This window comes from Leopardus geoffroyi, chromosome C3 (genome assembly GCF_018350155.1).
Source record: "Leopardus geoffroyi isolate Oge1 chromosome C3, O.geoffroyi_Oge1_pat1.0, whole genome shotgun sequence".
Taxonomy (NCBI): Eukaryota; Metazoa; Chordata; class Mammalia; order Carnivora; family Felidae; genus Leopardus; species Leopardus geoffroyi.
In genome coordinates this window covers 109,997,105-110,019,502 of record NC_059338.1, presented here as the reverse complement: position 1 = coordinate 110,019,502, position 22,398 = coordinate 109,997,105, and the positions used below count along the sequence as shown (strand labels likewise).

The 22,398-nt window shown below is 44.1% G+C and overlaps 1 long non-coding RNA gene across 5 annotated transcripts in view; it reads right to left on the bottom strand.

Moving 5' to 3' along the window:
* Positions 1-22,398, bottom strand: part of LOC123585709 — a 95,604-nt gene that overhangs the window by 50,393 nt on the left and 22,813 nt on the right. For all 5 annotated transcript variants that reach the window (XR_006706383.1, XR_006706381.1, XR_006706384.1 and 2 more), the window contains one exon: positions 17,601-17,908. This is a non-coding gene — a long non-coding RNA (uncharacterized LOC123585709). The remainder of the gene's footprint in view (positions 1-17,600; positions 17,909-22,398) is intronic.

Sequence of the window (22,398 nt, the reverse complement as noted above, 5' to 3'; positions counted from 1 at the left end):
CTTCTTTCTTTCCCCCTTATTTCCTTCACTCCTTCCTCCTTTTTTGTCCCCTTCCCTCTCTCCTTCCTCTTTCTTTCCTTTGTCTCTTCCCTTCCTTACTATTCATAAATACTTATAAGTACTTATTATGTGATAACCCAATGTTGGTCCTATGGAAGACAGAATGATAAAGTGAGGTCCCCACATTCAAAAAATTTGGAAGATTTGGAATACAGGAAGATTCAACTGTACATAAAAATTGTAATGTAAGGCAGAAGGTGGTAATCGCCATAACAAAGTCATAGACACAGTGACACAAAAATACAGAGAAAATAGATCAATTCCTCCTGGGGAGAATCAAGCAAGACATAAGAGCTTGACCTTGAAAAATATCTAGGACTTGCATTTTCAAAGACTAGAAAAAGAATTTCCAGTTGAGTTGGGTGAGCAAAGACAGAGACAAGAAAACACATGCTGTATGTACATTTCTCTGTGTGTCAAGGATCCCTCCCGTGTCATTGCTACATGCACATTCAGAAATTTTAATGGAACAGAGATCAGAAGGATAGGCACCAAAGAGCTAACTACCAGTGATCATCTCTGAGAGGCAAAAATTTTCTTTCTGCTTTTCTGTATTTCTCTCATTTTCTTCAATGCTCATGCATTATTTTTAATTAGGAAAAAATAGATATTTTTTCAAGAAAGATTTTCAAATCACCCTGAATAGTCATCAACAGAAAAAAAAAGAAATCAAGTATTTCCAAATACAACATTATAATTGACCCAGATGACTTCAATCATGCAGCTGTGACATGGAGGAAGAGAATGACAGGAGAGGTGGTTGATCAATCAGGCGGTTTCTGCAGATACAGGTTTGGCAGGCTGTACTCGGGTTTTTCCTTTAGGTAAGCAATGTCTGCCCTCTGCTGGTGATTCAAAAGTTACCAAAGGTAAGAGTTTTCCTATCTCCTCTTTGTAAGACAAAGTGGTAAAGGGACAAGCTATGTAGGGGCACCTGGGTGGCTCAGGGATGAGCACCAACTCTTGATTTTGGCTCAGATCATGATTTTAGGGTGGTGAGATCCAGGCCCCTGACAGGCTCTGCCCCGAGTGTGGAGCCTGCTTAAGTTTCTCTCTCTCTCTTTCTCTCTCTCTCTCTCTCTCTCTCTCCCTCTCTCACTCTCTCTCCCCCACCCCATCCCTCTCCCATGCTCATGCACTCTCTCTTTCTAAAAACAAAATAACTAAAATGACCTCAAATTTTAAAAAATTTTAAAAAGTTAAATGACCTCAAATTAAAGAGAGAGAGAGAGAAGATATGTAAAAATCATCACTCAGATCTCACAGGCATTTACCTTGCTGCCTTGGCCAGGTTTTCAATTGGTTTAAGCATGCTTCCTCATCAGAGACAAAAACCTACTTGTTCACCTCCCCTTTGGAGCCAGTAGCTAAGCCTGACCTCAGGCGGACTCCAAAGCCCCTTTCCCCAAGTCAGAGGAATCAATTAGTTGGCAGGAAGGCAGTTTGGTCCAGTTTGCAGGGGATGGGGAGCAGCGGATGGGAGCAGTCCCCGTGAAGTGCCAGCAGGTGGGCAAGGGGTTTGCACAAAGCGACAGGCCCTGAAAGAATCAGAGGTGTTTCCTAACTCAAGAGGGCTGCTGCTGATGGTTTTTTCTGAATTTGGCTGAACTGAGTGATAACTTCAAACCACAGACTCTCAGCCTCAGCCCCATTAACTTTCAAGACTCTCTAATTCTTTTCTTCTTATGTTTATTTTTGAAGGAGAGAGAGAGGATCTGAAGCCGGCTCTGTGCTGACATCGGAGAGCCTGATGTGGGGTTCGGACTCACAAGCCGAAGTCAGACATTTAACCAACCAACTGAGCCACCTGGGTGCCCCAAGACTGTTTAATTCTTGGTTACAGGATGCTTAGCACCATCCCTCACCTCTGCCCACTAGATGCCAGTAGCATCCCCGGGGAAGTTGTGACAACCAAAATTACCTCCGGACATTGAGAAGCCCCCCAGACCCCCTGCAAAGACAGGGAACAAAATCACCCTGTGCAGGAACCCACTGCTTGAGATTAGACCCAGCTTCTTTTCAAAACCAAAATCATAGAAAGTTATATAGATGCTAACATGTTCATAGCTAGGGTGCAAGAGCCTAGTACTGAGTTCCAAAATGGACATTCTAAACAATGCTTGGATAAGAAACAGAAAAATCCCTTCCCTCTTTTGCTATTCATGTGTCTGTTCATATCGCAAATATTTGCTGAGCCTCTACTGTGTGTCAGACACTGTGCTTGCCACAGAAACTTTCTGGTTTTCTTTGCTTTGCTTTTTTTTTTTTTTAACATGTCAGCACTTTTTTATTTCAGAAACCAGTGGGATAGAAGGAAACTTTTAAGGTATCATCTAAGCCAGTGAATTATTGCGTGGTTAATTGAGGTGAGTTTATTTTCTATTACATGATATAAATGTGTAATTCTTGGGGCCCCTGGGTGGCTCAGTCTGTTAAGCATCAGACTTCAGCTCAGGCCATGATTTCATGGCTCACGGGTTCGAGCCCCACGTCAGGGTCTGTGCTGACAGCTCAGAACCTGGAGCCTGCTTCGGACTCTTTGTCTCCCTCTCTCTCTCTGCCCCTCCCCTGGTCATGCTCTGTCTCTCCTGTCTCTCAAAAATAAATTTTAAAAAATGTGTAATTCCTACCAAATGATGTCTTTAGATAGTATGTTCAAATTGCATGGGTTAAAGTGGTTTTGTGTTGTTGTGAATATAAAGGGAATTGAAGTCTTATAAACTTTCTCAGACACTGTAACTATTTGTTTATGTTTTTCTCTCCCCCACTAGACTATCTGCTCTTTAAGAATTTCTATGTATTTGCTGGCTGCAGGTGCTTAATAAATGTTTGATGAGGGAATGAAAGAATGATCTTCCAACCTTCTAGCTGAGGATTCTCTGCCTTTATAACTGAGCTTGGTGACTGTTTCCTATTCTCTTGAGATACACAGAGATGCAGATAATACTTAGGCTTAAAAATTTTCCAAATCTCTCACATATATTACAAAATAATGTTAAAATGAAATTAATCCCCAAAATGACCACAGGTGCGGTAGCAAGTTTCCCTTTTACACTGAACGAAATTAGGAGAAGCTGGCTCCTTCCTTCTCAGTGGCCCACTAAATATTAGTCTTTAAATGCGGGATTTGAAAGTATGTATTTCAGTTGGTAGGAGAAGCATCACTACCTGCTGAAGAAAAAAAACAAGAATTTAAGCAGCATCAAAGGCAAGGCAGGTTGGGACTTAGTAAAATTTTGTTGAACATAAAATATGTGAAGCAGGAGAATGCTTTCCTAAAGGAGGTGCAAAGTCACCACAAAAAACAGTGGTTCCCAAATTACTCCACTCCTAGAGGTAAGGTTCCATATTCTTGCAGACAAACCTGCAGGAAAAACTTTGAGCCACCAGACGGTGCTCCACCAAAATCCCGAGGAACTACCTCAATGAGCTCCCTGAGGAGCACTCAGATTTTGAAGTCACAAAGCGCTCATGGCTGTTTTCCCAACCAATCCTCCATAAACGGCGCTCCATGGAAAAGTACTGTATCTTCAGCTCCAGATTTCGAGATCAGTACCCCATTTCCTAGAGGCAGAGTCACGTAGGATCAGTGTTGCCTTAGACTGGAGTTCTATGTCAGCTATAATCCTTCTGCAGTAGTGGGAGCAGTCCTATTCTTGCATCTGCTTGTGACTATGGAAATTTACATATGCTTAATTTATGGTTGCCACTTTTCTTAAGTACACGGGTGATGAATAAATCATAACAATATGAGAACATATGAGGCTGTAACATTTAATTTAGCAATTAATAATTAAGATTAAGAGAACGGTTTGTCATTTAGAAACACCAGGATTAATCCTTTTAACTACCATCTGGATTTCTTTTAAATTATCTGGTTTGTTTAAGCCTTGTTTACTTTCACTTAACAGCCCTCAAATTTCACTAATGTAGCACACCAGATATTCAGCTTATTGCCTTAGCAGAAAACAGAACAAAATATGATGGAACTTAGCACTGGAACCACTAAGTTGGTGGAAACAGCATGGAGGATGGAAGAGACCTACCTTTCAGTCCACATCAGCCACCCATTACCTGCAGGACCCTGGGCAAGTAACTTCCTGTCCCTCAATTTCATTCCCTTCCTTTGTAAAGTGACAGAGGGCTGGACTGCAACAGAGGATTTAACTTTTTATTTTTAAGCGAATTCAGAGCACTTGGGTGGCTCAGTCAGTTAAGCATCTGCCTTCAGCTCTGGTCATGATCTCACAGTTCCTGTGTTTGAGCGCTGTGTTGAGCTCTGTGCTGACAGCTCAGAGCCTGGAGCCTGCTTCAAACCCCCTGTCCCCTTCTCTCTCTGCGCCTCCCCTGTTTGCACTCTTTCTCTCTCAAAAATAAGTAAGTAGAAACTTATTTTTAAGTGAACCCATTCTTCTGTAATGGAAGAATAGTCTATCAACGTCCTGGCTCTAGAGAGATGGTAAATGGATTCCATTTGGCCTCACACAAATGTTGGAGGTTTCCCCTTCCTCACTGCACCACCTCTCCAGGTGTCCAGAAACAGGTCCCCCATCAATCATGGGGATGGGACTCCTGCATGTGGGACAAACCTTCCAATTCAAGTTGTCCACATGGAGTAGGAATCACGGGACCTATCCCAAGTGTGCTCGGTTACATGTTTCAGAAGCTAAATAGCAGATTAAGTGAGGGATTTATTTCTTTCACTTAACAAGGCAACTGAGTACCAGGTAAGCCAGCCCTAATGTGGCTGCCCAAGGACAGGGGCTCCTACATCCCTAACTCCTCCATCCTTAACAAATGGTCACAAAGTGTCTGGGGCACCTCTAGGCATCATGTCTCCATTTTAGGCAGAAAAGGAAGGGAAAGGAAAGGGCAAAGGTTCATGCCAGCTGAGTCCCTCCATTTCTTTTAGCAAAGCAATAACTTTCCTAGAAGCTGTCCACATGACCACATGACCTTGAAGGAAACCTAGGAATTTTTTGATGAACACGTTGCCACCCTGAACCAAACTGGAGATATAATAGTAAGGGGAAACAAGTGAGAGGAAATCGAGTAGGCTACTAGCTGTAGATGCCACAGGAATGAGAAAGCATTGGGACACAGATGGAGGTCCTCATGCTAGTCATTAGATGACATGCAGATGGCTTTCTAAGAGGGAGTCCTCACCAGACACCAAGAAATCCATTGCCAAAGCTCCTCCTTGTGGGGGATGCAGTGCTCACTCCAACGGAAACTTGGCTTCCTTTGACATCCAACACAGGTAAGCCTTTCATTGATGGCTTAGGTGCTTGGGAGCCTGCCAGGCTCTACATGCTGACTCTGCACATATTGGAATCTGGTCCCCCACCCAGACCCCACCGACCTCCCTTCCTATTCACTCCCCCCATCTTTCCCTGTCTCCCATCTCTGAGAGTCTTTCCTAAGGCAGAAGTCTTTGCCTTTCCTCACTTCCCAAATCTCTGTCCTACACACAGACACCTGCCCTTGCAGAAACCCAGGTGTTTGAAATTTACAGCCCAAGAATGTCTTTTCTTTTGTGTCCCTCTGTCTTCTCTGAGTCATCTTTCTCCTAAGGTAATGGACACAGAAACCCATGCTCACTGAATGGGTCAAGGACCCAGGGAGGCAAGGAAATGCCAGAAATAAAACAAGTTAGATTTTAAAATATCATTCCTCTGCTCTTCCTGTGAAATATTTCCCCAAAACACAAAAATGTAAAACAGATAAAAATTAGAGCCAACATGACTAAAGGATGGATAGGACATGGGAGGACCCCAAGGCCTTCTTCATGAGGCCCGACAGAAGTCAGCCAAGGAAAGTTTGAGAATTCACCAAATTGGAAAATTTCCATGGTCTCTTCCATCTTGAAAGTTCTGCAATTCAATGGTAAGGAACAAATTTTAATCTCTTTTCCCCAAACTCGAGAATAGTCCCACATAGTAAGTGTGACAGACAGAGTAAATGATAATTAAAGTGGGCATGGTCCCAGGCTTTCCTTGATTCTGACCCTACTCCTTGGCCTATTTCAGACTTTTCAGCTTCCCCACACCCCAAGCAGGGCTTGGTGAAGAGGAATCAACATTGAAGAATGAGAATCAAGAAGAGACACCAGGTTGGGAGGAGCCCAGATGGCGGAACAGCATGGAAGTTTTTTGTGTGTCTCACATCCATGAAATACAGCCAGACCAACACTAAACCATCCTACACGCCTAGAAAACTGATTGGAGGATTAACACAACAATCTGCACAACCTGAACCACAGAATTCCCTAGGTACGCGGAGAGGTGAACTTGGGGAGCAAGAAGCCCAGGGAAGGGAGGTGCTTTTGCAGGTGGACAGAGGATGGAGGGGCGGGGGGGGGGGGGTGCGGAATATGGGAAAAGCACCCCTCTCCAAAAGCAGCTGGAGAGAAAGTGGAATATTGGAAACAGCCACAGGGACTGAACTAAAAAGGGAGAAAGGAGAAAGGAGAGGGCTTAAATTCCATTAAGACTGTAAACAAGGGGAGCGCTAAGTCTGCAACTCCGCAGCTCCATACCTGGCGGTGCTCTGGGAGGAAGGGCGAATCCCCAGGAACAGAGTGGGGTCCGGGAGGTTCTCGGGCCACACGGAGAAAAGCGGTTCCACTGCTGAAAGGACATTTGGTAGAAACTGTTGAATCCACCTGGTCCCAGCAGACCCCAGAAGGCGGCCACATTTGCTGGTGCTGGGGCAAGGTCATTAAGGGTGAAGCCTGGTGCCAGATGCATGTTGTGATTTTCCATAATCCCTGCTGCTACACTATCTCGTGAACTTTTTCTGGGGCAGCTGGCACCTGGCCGCAGTCTCAGGGCACGGCAGCAGCAGGGTGCAGCAAGCGTTCCTGGGTGCAGCCGGCATTCGGCTATTGCTCATTGAGACCCTCCCGCAGAGGGGCGGAACGGGTCAAAGCCGCAGTCTTTTGGAAGTAAGGGGCTGGGGAAAACAGCCGCATCTGAGAGAAAACCCGGGAGAGAGGTACTGCCTGGGGACTGGTCACGGAGAGTGAAAAAGCGGGGAGTGGACGAGAGCTGAAGACAGAGGACGGGTGCGTGATTGCTGACCCGGGAGAACACACTGGGTAGCTGCGTGGCGCCATTTTCACCAACCCCGTGCATGCGCATATGCACCTACAAACGCCAAACCCTCCACCCCAGTAGGCTAGCAGCGCCATCTAGTGGAGAATGGAGCTGTTACACTGAGCCCTGCCCAACTGGGCCAGCCTTGCTCTTCAAGAACACAAGTCTCACCACCTACTTAGTTTATGGACTATAAAGCATTTCATAGTCTAACATCTAGGAGAAAACGAAGTAATTTCAGTCCCATTTCAATCTGTTAGCAGGTCCATCTATTCAATTTTCTTTTTGCTCTTTTTTTTCCTTTTTCAATTCTTTTATTTTTCTTTTATTTTCTTTTATTTTTTATTTTTTAAAATTTACATCCAAATTAGTTAGCATATAGTGCAACAATGATTTCAGGAGTAGATTCCTTAATGCCCCTTACCCGCTTAGCCCATCCCCCCTCCCACAACCCCTCCAGTAACCAGAATGGGAATGCAAGCTGGGGCAGCCACTCTGGAAAACGGTATGGAGGTTCCTCAAAAAACTAAAACTAGAACTACCCTACAACCCACCAATTGCACTACTAGGCATTTATCCAAGGGATACAGGTGTGCTGTTTCAAAGGGACACACACACCCCCCTGTTTCTAGCAGCACTATCAACAATAGCCAAAGGATGGAAAGAGCCCAAATGTCCATCGATGGATGAATGGATAAAGAAGATGTGGTATATATATATATACAATGGAGTATTACTCGGCAATCAAAAAGAATGAAATCTTGCCATTTGCAACTACGTAGATGGAACTGGAGGGTATTATGCTAAGTGAAATTAGTCAGTCAGAGAAAGACAAATATCATCTGACCTCACTCATATGAGGACTTTAAGAGACAAAACACATGAACAGAAAGGAAGGGAAACAAAAATAATATAAAAACAGGGAGCGGGACAAAACAGAAGAGACTCATAAATATGGAGAACAAACTGAGGGTTACTGGAGGGGGTGTGGGAAGGGGAATGGGCTAAATGGGTAAGGGGCACTAAGGAATCTACTCCTGAAATCATCGTTGCACTATATGCTAATTTGGATGTAAATTTTAAAAAATAAAAAATAAAATAAAAAAAAAAAGAAGAGACACCAGGTCAAAAAGTTAAACACAGAAATAATATATGACCCCCCCCCAAAAAAAGACAGAAATAAAAAAGAAGTAATATATGACCCAGAAATTCCACACCTAGGAATACCCAAAAGAACTGAAAAGAGATACTCAAATGAGCACTTGTGCATTCGTGTTCACAGCAGCTCTATTCACATTAGCCAGAGGTTTAAAAAAAAAAAAAATGTCCATCAGCAGATAAATGGATAAACAAATTACAGTATATACATACAATGGAATATTATTCAGCCATCGAAAGGCATAAAGTACTGATACATGCTGGATGAGCCTTGAAAACAGCATTATTGTTGAAAGAAACCAGACATAAAAGGCCTCATATTGTAGGATGCCATTGATGTGAAATGTCAGAGTAGGTCCATAGATACAGAAAGCCAACTGGTGGCTGCCTGGGGTCGAGGGAGAGGAGAGGGGGTGACTGCAGAGTTTTATTTTGGGAGAATGATATGTTTTGGAACTAGAAGTAGTGGCTGCATAATATTATGAATTTATTAAGTGCCACTGAGTTGTTCACTTTAAAATGGTTAATTTGGGGGCACCTGGGTAGCTCAGTCAGTTGAGCATCAGATTCTTGATTTCGGCTCAGGTCATGATCCCAGAGTCTTGGGATCAATCCCCAAGTTGGGCCCTATGCTGAGCATGGAGCCTGCTTAAAATTCTCTCTCTCTCTCTGTCTCTCAAATAAAAGATAAAAATAAAATAAAATGGTTAATTTCATGTTTTGTGAATTTCATCCCAACTCTTTTTTAAATCAGTTTTTTTTTTTTTAATTTTTTTTTCAACTTTTTTAAATTTATTTTTGGGACAGAGAGAGACAGAGCATGAACGGGGGAGGGGCAGAGAGAGAGGGAGACACAGAATCGGAAACAGGCTCCAGGCTCTGAGCCATCAGCCCAGAGCCTGACGCGGGGCTCGAACTCACGGACCGCGAGATCGTGACCTGGCTGAAGTCGGACGCTTAACCGACTGCGCCACCCAGGCGCCCCTAAATCAGTTTTTAAAAACAGAAAAGAGAAGGTAGCACTAGGGAGCAATTTGCAGGGTGATTGTTTGAGGGCACTAGCTGAGAAAAGAGACCACGAGGGCAGCGGACAGGAGAGGAACTGCTGGCCATTGTATGTCCCTTCCCCTCCCCTGAGGTCCAAGGGGAGGACTCCAGCACTGTCACAGTTAAGAACACAAGCTCTGGAGCCAGACTTCCTCGTTGTAAAGCCCAGTCCTGCTAACGTACTCACTGTGATTTTGGGCCATATCTCAGCTTCCCCCTCTGTAACATGGAGATAATAATAATACCTAATTCGCAGAAGGTGTTCAAAGGGTGACCACAAGACTTCAGTGAATGTAACCCCCATGTTCTTCATCATTTTGGACTGATGGACCACCTTCTTGGCCAGAGCATTCCAGAAATGTGCCATGTCAGCTCTGCTTTATAAGTCTTATACCAACGTTTCCCTCTTCTATGATTTTTTTAATGCAAAATTGTAAGACAACTATAAATAACATCACCTCCTAAAAAAGCTATCTAGTTGCCTAGGGCTGATGTCACAAAGTACCACAATCTGGTTGGCCTAGAATAACAGAAGTGTATTCTCTCACAGTTCTGGAGGTTAGAAGTTAGAAATCAAAGTGTCAGCAGGGCCACCTTCCCACCAAAGCCTCCAGGGGATGATCCCTCCCCACTTCCTCCAGCTTCTGGCAGCCCCTGGCACTCATCGGCTTGTGACACCATAACTCCTACCTCTGCCTCCATCTTCACATGCCCGTCTTCCTGTGTGCCTTCACATCAGCTTCCCTGAATGCATGTCCGTGTCCAAATTCCCCTCTTCTCATAAGGACACGGGCTCACCCTACTCCAGCATGAGCTCATCTTAACTAATTCCATCTGCAATGACCCTATTTCCAAATAAGGTCATTCTGAGGTTCTGAGGGTTAGAACTTCAATATATATATCGGGTTACACAATTCAACCCATAACTAGTCACTATTGTGCTCCTAATGTGCTCATAAGCTCCAGTGTCACCCTTCTGTGGTCCATCTCAGACCAGTTAGCTGCTGGCACAAACCTTGAGGGAGCAAAAAGCCTTCCTTCTGCAGACATATCTCTCATCTGATACACTGCACTTTGTACACACTCCAAACTGATTGGTCACACTTGGTTCCTCCACCAGTCTGTGAACTCCCTAAGTGTAGGGACTATATCATATTCAACTTTGAAGAGTAGAGAAATACTAGAAGAGTATCTGGTACTTGTATGCAGACTCCAACAGTTGAGGAAAGAAAGGAAGAAAGGAAAGAGGGAAAGCAAGACTCAGATGTCTACTGGCTCAGCAGCCCCACCTGCGAGTGACACCAGACCCTCAGCTCTCCCTTCCCGTTCTCTGTTCCACCTCATTTCTTGCACGTGGGTCCCCATCTCTGCCTCCACCCAGGCTCTGCTCTGGATTGCCAATAGCTACTCCGACCACAGGCTGGATGTGAGAGCTCACCGCGACTCCTAAATGACATGAGCTCTCTCTAACCACTACAACCCAATCTGTGGTAGCCTTCGAGTCTCAGCACTCTCCCCGAAAGGGCCAGAACGTGGAGGACACCGGCCTTTCCCCTGATCACCCACCGTTCAGCCTAATGCCAGCATAAATAAAAGTTGCCAAGCCTTGTGGAGCACTTACTGTATGCCAGGAGATTCTATTCCATTCTATTCTCCTCACACAGGTCAGCTCCTTGACACCTCATAATAATCCAATGTGGTGGAAACTATTGTTATCTCTACCTTACAGATGAGGAAACCGAGGCTTGGAGAAGTTAAATACCTTGGCCAAGGTCACAGCTAGCGAGTGCGGGAAACAGAGTTTGACTCCAGGCAACCTAACAAGTGTTAAGACAAAAATATCCAAAGCTTGGAAGCAGATGAAAAGACGGCTGGCTGCCTTTCCAGTGTCATACTGGAACAATACAGACTCACTCCAGAATTATCTTGTCCTCCAGGGGGGTTACCTTAATGACTCACTCTTCACTATTGAATAGGCTCTTCCACAACTTTGTGAGGGTGTATGCTAACTTGTACAAAGCTGAGAGTGACTCAAATGATCCTTGACCTGCAGCGATGCGAGGGAGTTTCTCTCTAGCAGAAAAGGTAACTCCAAAGGTGACAGCTCCATTGTCGCCTAGGCGTTTAGCCAGTTCCCAGCTAAAGCAGCAATCTTATTTTGGCAGCCTTTCTTTCAGTGACTATGAATACTTCAGTCTCAACTGTAATCCTTTGAACCGGGTTTACCATCCTGCTAGTTCCCTCATTCATGGGTTAATTAAATGTATGACACATGTTCATTCTATATGAGACTTATGTTTTTAATGTACTGAACTTTTTATCCGGCACACCAAGATCCACAGGCATAACCACTATACAAGAATGAATGAATGAATGAATGAAAGTTAAATCAGAAGATACATGTTGATTATGTTTAAGAAGGAAGTGCAAACCACAACCAGAACCCACCGGTCCCTGAAAGAGTAATGAATAAACTGCTACGAAAGAGTATTGTTACTCCATATGTTAATTCCCCACAAAAACCGAGATTCGCATAGAGCAGCAAAAGCTGCTCTGGGAATCCTGGCTGCTGCTTGCTTTGGGAATTTGATGGAAGTGAGACAGACCTTTGAGACCAAGTTTGGAACTTACCAAAGAACCAGATGTTCCCCCAGGAAACTGAACTGTGGTGTAACCTCCTGGGGATGCTTAAAAGGGAACACAATTAACATTTTTACCAAATGGCCTTGCTCAGCGGAAACCAAGCACCCCAATTCAAGACTGCTAATAGAAGTTAACAAATGAAATAACTACAACACAGTGCATGCTATGGTTTCTTGGAATATAAAGGGTGCTTAACAAATATTTAACCAGTCAAAAACTTGCTCTGCAGTGCAGAGAAATCACTTCTGCAAAAAATAAAATGAAGTTGAGCCAATTCCATTGGAGACATCTTTTAGAACTATGAAAGTTATTTTCTTTATTTAGGGAAAGATTATGACACACATACTTAATGCCGAGTCACTGCTAATAACTTGCTAATGGTGCTAATGGAGTTCTTAATTATATGGGAAAGAACCATGAATGACCTATTTTTCAAGTGTTTGAAAATGGAAACATACATTAGGAACCCATTGCATCTTTCTGTGTTTCTTTTCTGCGGTGGTTATGGATATTTATGGTTTCTATTTGCGGAAGGATTTCACCAGCACACCATTGGACAAGGGAGACTGGAAGCAATATTAAGGGATGACGTTAGAAAACATCAGTAGGAAAAGAAAAAAGAAAAAAAAGAAAACATCAATAGGCTTCGGGAAATGAGCCCCTAGTTAGACAACATGCTTACTAATTGATTCAAGGCACTCTTCTAAGCAGTACGAATACAGCCATAAACAAAATGCACAACGTGTCTTACCATCTTGGAGTTTAGGTTTAGTAGGGAAAAACAGACGTGAAAAAATAAACAAGAAATGCGCATAGTAAGATAGAGGGTGATGCGTGCTATGGAGAAAAGTAGCACAGGAACAGGGAAGAGGGAGTTCCGCTTGGGGACTGGAGGAGGAGCTTGTGATTTAAAATAGGACGGTTAAGGGTGGCCTCACCGAGTACAGACATGAAGGACGTGAGAGAGCAAATGATAAGGGTATCTGGGGAAAGAGCGTTCCCGGAAGAGAAAATAGATCTGGTCGCGTTTGGGACGGAGGACTGATGTGACCCACTGAGGTCTTAACAGAATCGCCTGGCCACTGGATTGAGAACAGATTGGAGAGGGGTCAGGGCAAAACAGCCGTGTTAAGAGCTGCTGCCCTCCTGGATGCGAGCCCCTCTTCCCAACAGCCTTCACTTGAAAATGTGTCCAGCCTGCTTTTGCAATGTCACCTTACAGTGATCAGATTTAACCCCTGCTCCGCGAGAAAATCAAAGAGAAGCGGGAAGATGGAGCTGGACATGAGGGTCACAGTTTCCCAGGAAATCAGAAAAAAATACAACTGCAACTTGCGTTTTTGACAGTTAAGGAAATCGAGTGGACTCGTCTCCTTAGGAAGACAAAAGCTAATGTTAGTAAGTTAAAAATAACAATGCGATACGGAGTGTGCTGGAATAATTAGCCTTGGAAAGGGGTCACCCCGGTGATCTTGTTACATTTCCTCAGACGACTTGCCCCAGCAGTGGCAGGTGAGTAATAGGAAACTGCTGGATGGCCAGGCATAATGGTCTAGTTTTAAAAACCTATAATTTAATGTTGAAATAAATGGCAGAGCCCAAAAACATTGAGATCAATTAGATGAGAGTTAAAGAAAATAACAGGCACTAGTGTCCTATAGATAGCTCTCTTAGGATGTACTATCACGCTGTCCTTCGCTGTAAGTCAAGACCCTGAGCTGCCAGGATCCTTGGACACCTGCCAAATGTATACGGGTGGAGTTTCCTGTACATCGAAGTTGTACAACACCGTTCAGTTTACAGGCAGAAGGTTTGTAGAGTTTTTTTTTCTAAACTGCACTTATTGAAACCAAGGCCCGCTGCTTGGAAGGCTAATGCTTTGTTGCAGGTCAGTGCTTTTCTCACCCTGCCTGCTGACTTGCATGAACTGAAACAAAAACCAATTATTCACCAAGATTGAAATCTACAGATGCCTCAAGAGCAGTTTTAATTTAGTTTTAGGATGATGGGCTGGCTTTTCTCCCTCCCCTGTTAGTGTCAGATACAGCCAAATTTAAAACATTGCCAAGTAATGAAAAGTTACTTAAATCTTTCTCTTATGACTATTGCCTATTTACAACCATTATGATCACTTTCTGGCTGGCCACAAACACATTTCTTTTTAAATGGAATGTCCCAGGGCTCATTTTGAGCTATTTTCTCACCCCCTTTATTGACCTCGATCCCTTTCTCACATTCCCTTGGAAGTCCGAACCTTGATTCTATAAATACATTAAAAATACAAACTGATCCCGTTTGGAATAAGGTCATATTGTTGAATTTATTCTCAGATCATATCATGACTTAAACAATTCTTGTTTGCTCTATAATATGCTTAGAGTTCAGGTGTGGCCAGGCTTCAACTTCTTGGCATCCATAGTGGTCAAAGAGGAGCATTCAGGTTGTAGTATGGACTGGAAGGTCTCATCCAGATGATTGGAGTTTATGCCCTGCCTGTGCCTCAGGATAAACTACCCTGCCATCTCTCAGCAAGTAGGCTAAACACCATGCATTTAGCAGCTATAAGCAGTCACCAGATAGGATACTGTTCCCTGCCCGTAACACCATCTAACTCAATATCTTAACCTCAACGGACACTTCAGTGTCACCCAAGAGTCTTTCTAACGTGTCTATTCCTTGATCCAATTTATCTTATTGAACACCTACTATGTGCAAAGCACTGGGCCAGACACAAGAGTCGATGTCTACAGACGGCTCCGTCTTCTGTTCCTCCTACAGCTATTTCTAACCTACACTGTTCTTCTGGGGCTTCCACCAAGAACACAGCCCTGCCCACACCATGACTTTAGGACTTCTGACCTCCAAACCTGTAGGAAAATAGATGTGTATGGTTTGGGCCGCGAAAGCTTGTGGTTATTTGTTACAGCAGCAATAGAACACTAATATAGGCCACGTGAACAAGAGGGAATGAAGAGGTGTGGCCCAAGAGCATGTTAAGGGCCCAATTTTGTGGGCCCTTGTAGGTCATAACAGAGCATGGGTTTTGTTCTGGTTGTGATGGGAAGTAGATGAGTGATATTTTCTAACTTATGTTCTGGCTGCTATGTAGACAAAGAGTGAAGGCCAGAAAACGAGCGGAGAGGCTGTTACAATAGTCTAGGGGTCTTGGACCAAGGTTGCAACATTGGAGAGCATGAAAGGTGGTCAGATTTAGAATCTATTTTAGAGGGGAAGGTGAGAACGCTACTGGATTGACTGCGAATTGTGAGGAAAAAAGCGAATCAAGCTGGCCTGTCTCCCTGCAGGCACATCCACCTGAACTTGTTTGGGCTCTGACCCCCCACCTTGGGTCACTGACATCTCCCCCCTCCCAACAAGATCACTGAGCTGCTCAACCCCACCTAATGGCTTTTGAGCTACAGGGAAAAGAATGGGAAACAGATGAGGAAAAACAATAGGACAACGTTCTGCTTCTTAAATGCTAAACATTGTTTCAAAGTTGTTTAGAAACGTATTCTGGGAAAAGGTATGTGTCCCTTTTAAGAAGTGCTACCTATAGAAGTTGTAGATTAGGGGGGACAACTCAAACAATGAGTGAAATGCTCTCATACTGAAATTTAGCAGTATGTAAGAAGCTCAAGATGCAGTAGTGGCTGAGAACAGAAATGTTTCCCTCTTTTAAAGTAAAGTGGAAATTGAATTCTTGTTCAGGAGAACAAAATGTTGTTGTCATAGTGAACATGAGGTTCATTGTCTACTGTGTCTTTTTCTGCTTTGAAGAGATGTAGGGGAATCAGGAGGCACAGCGAATTTCCAAGGCAATAAGGAAGCAAGAAGGATAAACTGAGGCTTACCTTTAATTACCAGGGTAATGCCACATACAGAGAACACAGGTGATGGAGAAGTAAAGGAACCCCAAACTGGCCTGAGTCCCAGAAGCGTGAACCTTCCTCAGGAGGGATCTGACTCCAAGATAAGCCTTCAGAGTAAATAATAAATATTAAGGGTGGCTATGTTGGGGCGCCTGGGCGGCTCAGTCAGTTAAACATCTGACTCTTGATTTCGGCTCAGGTCATGATCTCACAGTTCATGAAATTGAGACTCAAACCAGCTTGGGATTCTTTTTCCCTCCCTCTCTCTCTCTCTCTCTCTCTCTCTGCCCCTCCCTCATGTGCGTTCTCTCTCTCTCTCTCTCTCTGCCCCTCCCTCATGTGCGTTCTCTCTCTCTCTCTCTCTCTCTCTCTCAAAATAAATAAATAAACTTTAAAAAAAGTGTCTATGTTACCAGGGTTACTTTAAATCAGAACTCATCGATATCAACGACTGAACTCTACTATTAGGAAAGTTACCAAAATGCCCACAGGGCATTTTCTTTTTTATGACAGATATATGATGTGTAAATAGAATATCATTAAGTGTTTCTGTTTTCAGCCATGATGGACTAGATTATACTCAACCAACTCTGTCACCAAGAACAACTAGAAAAGTTGGATAAAATTCACCACATATCTTTTTGAAGGCATTCAGAAGCTACCGAAACAGTCGGGAATTGAGAGCCCACAATCCTTAGTTTATGTTCCTCTCAGAAGCAGATTCCAAGAGAATGATTTGAGTGTAAGGGATGATTAGAGGAAACATTGGTAGGGTAGTGGGGAAGTGAGACAAGGAAAGGAAGGCAGACAAAAAAGAGCTGGTTTTTGGTTGTGTGTGTGTGTTTTTTTTTTGTTTGTTTGTTTGTTTGTTTGTTTGTTTTTGCCACTGGGATTATCCAAAGCCCGAGTCCACAGGGGAAATCTGCAATACCTCCTGTCTATCACCCAAATTGCAAGAGAGCTGGAGTATTTATACTCCAATTGTACTTTATCAGACCTTCATGACCATAACACCAAAAATAGACAATGATAGTAGCAGGAGGAAAAGGTGCAGACCAATCTCTCTTATGAACATAAATACCAAAATCCAAAACAAAATATTATCAACCAAGTTTAGCTATAAGAGGATGATCCATCATGTCCAAGCTGGGTTTATTCCAAGAATATAATACTGATTTATACTTGAAAATCAGTGTAATTCATCCCATGAACAGGATAAAGAAGAAAATTATATGACCACTTACATAAAATGTTATTTAATATTCAGTTTGGATATTTATTAGACATTTTTACTTTTTTTAAACAAAGAGTGAACAATACATATTAATTTCCACTCAGCTAATTACCTGGCTTATTTTAAATCTTATAGTTAGGCAAAATGATGAGGGTACAAGAGAGGCTTACAGTAATTATAGGATCAAGTTTTAAAGGGCCTGGAGGAACCTCTTGGAAGGGCATATATAGAGAGAGTAATGATGATCATAAAAGAAAATGTGTATGTCTCATAAACCAGTGAAGCAAACCCAATTCTTCAGAAGTGGCAGGCTGGAAATGATTGAGAGAGGGCAAGCCTCAGGCCAAATGTAGGTACACTTTTGATATAGGTTAAAATATGGCTATATGTACATAAAGTCAGGGGATATAACCGTAAGGGCCAGCATATAAAAGCATGAATCAGAAGAAAAGGAAACCAACATCAGTCCAGAGATGGAAAGATGGCTACCTTAAGTCATGGTCCAGGTAAAGCCTTAGATGCTAATCTAGGTAGAGTACAGAAGTGAAAAGTGAGTTGCTCTTCCAGGAAAGCCAATTACGGGGGTGGAAATTCAAGTGGAATGAAGTAAGTCTAGAAGAACATCAAGTCTAGTTGGTGGCCTGCAGATAAAGGTCCATTCAGGCAGCCGAGCCTACAGGGAAAAGTCTAAGAGGCAGATACCGGTGTCGGAAAAATCCAGCAGTATTCACACGTTCAACGACATTGAGGGTCTGCTGCGTTGTAAGCACATTCCTTTCCCTCAATGAGGGCGACATCTGGTGAGGAGAGACAAGCAAAGAAAAACAACAAATGTGACATAATAAGGTAAATGCAAAGTGAGAGCAACACAAAATGTATTTTATGAACATGAAAAGAGGCACCCACGTCAGTATAGAGCTGTGCTACCCAATATGGTAGCCATTAAACCACATGTGGCTACTCAAATTTAAATTCATTAAAATTAACTGAAATTTAAAATTCGGTTCCTTAGTGGCAAAAGCCATATGTGGCAAATGGCTACCATGTGAGACAGTGCAAATCCAGAATACTTCCACTGTTGTACAACATTCTACTAGACAGCACTGAATTCGAAAGAATTCAGAGAAGGCTTTTTGACGTCTGAGTTAAGTCTTTAAAAATACATAGAAGTTAGGCAAGCAAAAAAAAAAAAAAAAAAAGAAGCACATATAGCAAAAAATAAGAAACGAGTCTGGAAACAGGCAGGAGCAGATCAGTTAGCCCCAAATGTCACATACGTGAGCTTAGGTTTTATGCCATATGTTGGATGCCCCAAACCTACTATTAGTTTAACTCAGATATGCAGAGAAATGTAGGCCTTCTGTGGAGAATGTTACTTCAGAGGCAGGGAAAGAGGGTGTGAAAACAGCATCTGGATCCTTTTTCTTGGTTCTGGATTCTCCCTAGCCTTTGTGGTGATCAGGGTCATGGTCCCTTGTCCCTCTTGTCACTGCTTCCACTAATGATAACAGTGTTCTAGAGCCAGCTCATAGTGGCTATCGAGAACCGAGCATATATAGCTTTTCTTTTTTTCTTTTTTGTGTTTTAAAAATTTTTTTTTAATGTTTATTCATTTTTGAGAGGGAGACAGAGCTGGGGGGGGAGGGGGAGCGCAGAGAGAGAAGGAGACACAGAATCCAAAGCAGGCTCCAGGCTCTGAGCTGTCAGCACAGAGCCCGACGCTGTAGTTCAGAGCCATGAACTACAAGATCATGACCTGAACCAAAGTCGGGCACCCAACCGACTGAGCCACCCCAGGCACCCCATATATGTCTTTTCTCAGCTCTATGTTCAGTAACATCATGTTGATAGCTTCCAATCAACCAGAGTAGGAGTATTTACAGCACAGAAATCAGCAAACACTATGAATTGGGCTTTTTCTTTCCCTCCTGAGAAGTAGTTTACCAGCACATCGCTAATTCCTACTTCTGTAAATAGACTCACCCCTAGGCTGGCTCTCTGCTCTGTCAGAGCTGGCTGAGACTCCCTGGCTGCTTCAGACTCACCTCTGCCTTCCATGGCACCTGTTGTTGGGGGAGGTCTTCAAGAGGATGTGACCACCAGTTTACCCAGGATCTGGACCCTGGCGATCAGAGCTCCCCACCCTTCCCCCTGTCCTTGGAATGTGCATTCCACTTGCCCTTCCACTCCCAGAAGCTTCCCTAAAGACATAGCCTTGAGATAATGACTTGTTGTTCAGACCGTCTGTACAGTATATGTGACTGAACCCAGTTAAGTCCTCTATATAAATCTTTAAGATTCTGGCAGGCAGATACACAGATGTACTCACCGTATGGCATCTGAGACAAGCCTTGTATATAAGTTCTTTTGCTTATGAAATCTGCCACCTACCAATCTGGTGTGGCCTGCCTCTTTCTTCAGTCTCTCCCTGAACTCCACATACAGGGGTTGGTTCCAGATTACCCCTGAGAAGCTCCTGAGATTGCAAACCAACACCTGTAGATCTCCTGAGTTTCTGCCCCATCTTCCAAACGCTTCTCAAGCCAAGACTCAGAGTCCCCTAGCCTCTTGCTGTGGCGGGTCCTAGGGCAGCTCTCCTAGCTATCTGGTTAGCAAACAATGTGAAGGTGGGGCTACCCTGGTGGGAAATAGTAGGACTTACACCAGACCCTCAGCTCAGGGGACATGGGTCTCAATCAGTAGTTATTTCAAAGTTGGCCTGGTTTTTCCTTTGGATGGCAGCTTTGTGGTGTAATTCACTCCTTAATGATGTCTAACATTCCCTTTTAGCCCAAAATGTGTTCTCGTCTCCTTTTGAAAAAAATTTTAATGTTTATTTTATTTTTGAGAGAGAGAGACAGAGCATGAGTGGGGCAGGAGCAGAGAGACAGGGAGACACAGAATCCAAAGCAGGCTCCAGGCTCCAAGCTGTCAGCACAGATCCCAACATAGGGCTCAAACCCATGAACAACCGTAAGATTGTGACTTGAGCTGAAGTCAGACACTTAATTGACTGAACCACCCAGGAGCCCCTCTAGTCTTCTTTTTAATTGGTGTATACATAGGTATACTCCCAGCTGAGAGGTTTAAGATTTATGAAATTTTTAGTTTCTTGGACTTAAAATTTATGAGGTTCAAAGTGATGCTTTGGTCCCAAGATCCATCTGAGGAATTTTCTAGATGCTAGTTACCACAGAATATAGAGAACCCAGAGGAAAAGAAAGTCACCACTGGAACCACTGAGGGTGAGGCTTGCAAATGGTGGCAAAGGTACAATGTACCAACCCTCTGAGTCTACTTGAATACGCCCCCCTTGCAACAGGGGGCCATTATTATACTATGGGGAGGGGGTCCCAGCAGAGGAGCAAGCTGATGCTGGATCAAGAGGCGGTACCATTTTGTGTCTTTCTCCAACAATTTCCAACAAGAAGTCTTTAGGAAGACAGGAGACAGATCAGGTTAGGGTTTGAATTATATGGCCGAGAGATGGAGGGGTCTGTGGGCAGAGGAGTTGATAGAGCAGTTCAGGTGAAGACGTACGAAATAGCCAATAGGGGATGAAGAGCCTAAAGGGTTGAAAGGCTGGAAGAAGATGAGCAGGATCAGAGAAGCAGAGAGGAGGTGGAGGAGTCCAAGAAAGAGTAAGTCCATGGGAAAGAGAAAATGACCAATGTTTGGGGTGAACTGGTCGCAAATTAAGGCTACATCTGCTAGTTGTTTCCAGTGACAAACAATTGAAGATGTGGCCCATGAAGCAGGTAACTATAAAAGACTAGAAGTGAAAGTCAAGGGGAAGTTCAAGAGCAAGGCCAAGGTTGGGACAAGAAAGCTACAAGACAACAGAATATCCTAGATTGTGGTAGGATTCTTCTTTAGTGGGGAGAGTCAGCTCCACTTCAGTCTTTAGTGAGGGAGGTGGGCAGGCTCCAGCTTACCAGCGGGAGACTCCAAGAAGGAGAGGGAGGTCCCCGTGGATACCTGAGTGAGCCTTGACAGCAAATGTCCTCTTATGTGAGACCAGGGAATCGGCAACCAAGGGATGGCAGAGGGGAGCCGGAAGGAAGCCAGCAGTCCTCCTGCCCCCCCTCCAGCAGTGCTCCTGGGGTGGGAGGCTGTGAGGATTGCAGACGTGGCGTCCCAGGGCATTGAGTCAGATTCTCATGAGGACCAGGACTGAAAAAAGCGAGTCTGAACACATGTGAGATGTTGAGGAGTTTGCAAACGATGAAACAAATGCTGTGGTGTGTGTACCGGGAAGGAGGACGAATGTGGGAGGACCCAGAGGTGAGCAGGTGCAGAGCAAGACAGAGAAACCAAGACAGCAGAGGTGCGAGGGGAGGGGAGGAGGTGCATTTGGCTTTTATGGTGATAAAGGACCACAGGGAAGAGAGGACCGGCTGCAAGTGATGGACAGAGCTGGGGGGAGGACGAAGAAACGGAGGCACCTGCCTAAAACACAAAGTTTAGAGGGGTGCCAAAAAACCCTCATTAACCGACATAAATAAAACTTTAATGCAAAATTTTAAAAATCAAAATTAATGTCAAAAATCCATGGCGGGCAAAATAGCAAATTTTTAAATGAAGACAGACTGTTTTATGTCTCCATGTTGTACAATAATGATCGTCATTTCCAATCAGCCCACTGTTCCCAGGCCCTGCCTGTCAAGTCTCCCACGGGACAAGTTTATGAGAGTTGACGATGGCAGGCCATCGAATGACACAGGACTTCATATACAGCCATGTTAGGGGACTATTCAAAATATGGGAGGTCATTGGCTAAGTGTACATGGGGGCCCACATTTCTCCTTATGTGGCTCAGCAGGGAGCTGGAGACTGACCTCGGCTGCACTTGCTTGAGCCCAGGTTGCTCTGCGCTAGGAGTGATGGGAAGGCCAGACAGAACCCGCCTGCTCCAGGACAGGCAGGGAGGACTTCCCAAGACCATGGGAACTCTGTGCTAAGAAGGGGGCTGAGACACAAAGTCCAGCGCGGTGGCAGAGTGATGGTTAGTACCAAGGACATTTTACCTTTGTGGAGCAGGTGTGAGGCATGCATAGACGCTGGAGAAGGGATTCTGAGCAGCTGCAGTGAAGGCAAGGACCTGAGAAACAGAAAACCCCGAAATCCAGACAGATCGATCTACCGGGAACACAGATCAGCCACAAAGAAGGTGAGTAACTAACGAGAGATGAACCCAGTTGCTAAAACGCAATGTCCCAAGACTGGGTCACCTAGGACAGAAACCTGCCCTCAAACATGGGGCCACCAGGGTGAGGGCAGTGCCGAC